The 2500-nt window shown below is 42.0% G+C and overlaps 1 protein-coding gene across 1 annotated transcript in view; it reads left to right on the top strand.

The window, feature by feature from the left end:
- The window catches only part of LOC143292241 (glutamate receptor ionotropic, NMDA 2B-like), a 266241-nt gene that overhangs the window by 105603 nt on the left and 158138 nt on the right, over window positions 1–2500 (top strand). The window lies entirely within an intron of this gene.

Raw genomic sequence — 2500 nt, 5'->3', positions numbered from 1 at the left:
CTTGATGAAAACTGTGTTATCACCTGCTTTGATGGACGTGTTTGGTGGTGAAACAGGGGTCACGTGTTGATGTACCGGCCACCTGATGATGGAGTCTCCCGTCGGACCGACGGATGAGTAGGCAGGCAGGCTTATCTGCCGGTGTAGGCCCTCACATGGGAGAAGAGGCCGATTCTGGATGCGCAGCACTTCCCACAGGTGTTGCAATGGAAAACGTCTCCAGAAGTTGAGCCCTGCTTCTTTCGCTCACGCTTCTCCTTAATGGCCAGCGTTCTCTTGTTTTTAAACGTCTTTATGCCACTAGAGCACAGCATCCTCCAGCGAGAGCGGTCAGGCGCATCAGTTTCCCAAGAAAGCATCAAAAACAGACAGGCGAGTCAAGATAAGACAAAACAATACAAGGCAATACAAGGCAAATTCTTAACTAGGTGAAAAGATAAAGAAGGTACATGTTTTTTTTTTTGTTTTTTTGTGTGTGTTTTTTTTTTTTTGCATTTGGTCCTCGTTTTAAAGAGGGACTAAAGCAAAAGAAGCAAATTGTTAACAAAGTGAAAAACGAGAAATAAAGCAAACAAACAGGCAAACAACAAAACAAATGAAAACACATATATCACTCAAACTGCCTACTTTCCGGACTGACTGACTGACAGACACACAGACACATGGGGAAAGACATAGAGACAAACACATACAGACAGACCTGGAGACACATACAGACATGGAGACAGACCGACAGATCTGCAGGAGAGAAGGAAAAGGATTAAGAAGAAGAAGAAGAAGAAGAAGAAGAAGAAGAAGAAGAAGAAGAAGAAGAAGAAGAAGAAGAAAACGAGGCTGGAACGTTTGAGAAGAAGAAGAAGAAGAAGAAGAAGAAGAAGAAGAAGAAGAAGAAGTGACCGAGGCTTGAAGGTTTGAGCCATCAACGAAATGAATGGAACGAGAACTCCCCTGAGAACGCGTGACCCGGAGAAACTTCACATTACCCGTGAAGCCAATCTGCAAATTGAGCTGCTTCCACCAATAAACATCATCATCAGCATCAACAACAATAACAACCCCAACAGCAGCAGCAGCAGCAACAACAACAACAACAATGAATGTATGGGGTCATTGTTACGTTCAACAAACCACCCCCACCTCACCCCAGTGGTCGCTAAGCGCTGCTTTGAAAGCCGAAGCTGGAGGAAGAAGAGTTATGTTCAATGTCTCACATATTGGTGATTGTAGACATAAAATTTCGTTGAAGTATTAGCCTTCACATTTGAATGTTATTGTTTAACTCACTCAGTACGGCCAGTCCTCTTTTCTCCTCTACACAGACCCCTCGGATGTCCAGTGGGTGTCTGAATGACCCAACCTTTAGCTTCCGTCGTTAGAATTGTGGTATTCTTTGTCAACATTCACCTCTTCAGTATAAGAGCCTTCCGCTTGCAATATTTTGATGGTGGTAATTGGGGTGAAACGCTGTTAACGTCGTCTCTTTCGCCGTTCGTATGGAGAGAGTTAAAAGGGAGAAGAGGAGGAGAGAGAGCAGTGATGAGTTGAGGAAAACAGGGTAAATGGAGAGTGTGGAATCAAAGGTGAATGTTGGAAATAAATAGAAAAATAGCAGTTATCTTAAAATTCAAGATATCATTTCATTGTCTTCGTAGAGCTGATGCCGTTAGTTTAGCAAGAGACACAACTGACAATGAATGTAAACTTTTCCCCCCCCTAAACTTCGACGTTCCCTATGACTCACTTTCGTAGAGGTAAGACTTCGTCAACACTGTCAAATAAGTGTATAGGTGTACTTAACTGTCACATTAACGAAACAAATGCACGTATTATTAGAGCAATATTTAGTTCATAATGAACAAGATAACAGTATGAAAAATTATTTTTAACTTATTCAACCCTGAGCCCGAACATTGCCCTGGCTTCAAAATCCGTTCCATTAAACTGGTGTGCACATTACTATAAATTCATCAACTGCAAGCAAAGGGAACTAACTTTAACAGTATTTCCGACTGTGTCTACACGTATCAATTTGGAGGAAAAACAGGATAATTTCGGTTCATTTTCTTTCGTTTTTACGCATCAGGGGAACCTGCCAAAGCTGTAAATTCCCCAGGGGTGAATGGGTTAAAACAGGTCTGCGAATCGGACCAAAGTCTGAGAGAGTCCACTGACCAGGTTTGAGTTGACTGGAAGCACTTTTGAGAAATACATTTCTAGCTAATTTTGCATATTTTATGTGTGATTTTTTTTACCCCTCATTCCCCGCTCCCTTCTCCCTATCTTAGACTTTAAAACCTCGTCAGAGGACTTTCTCAGGCTTTGGCCCGACAGTTATCTAATTCACTGAAGATTAATAATGTGGCCCCAGTGTTAAGTGCGTTTGTTTTAGTGATGCTAGAGTCAGGCATCTCAGTTTTTTGACTGCTAGTTACTGAAGCCTTACCTGCACGAAAGTCATCGATGTTACTGGGAACATTGAAGATTGTTATGTTGTTTGTTT

This window comes from Babylonia areolata, chromosome 18 (genome assembly GCF_041734735.1).
Source record: "Babylonia areolata isolate BAREFJ2019XMU chromosome 18, ASM4173473v1, whole genome shotgun sequence".
Classification (NCBI taxonomy): domain Eukaryota; kingdom Metazoa; phylum Mollusca; class Gastropoda; order Neogastropoda; family Buccinidae; genus Babylonia; species Babylonia areolata.
The sequence above is the reverse complement of the archived record's forward strand: the minus strand, read 5'-3'. Positions and strand labels throughout refer to the sequence as shown.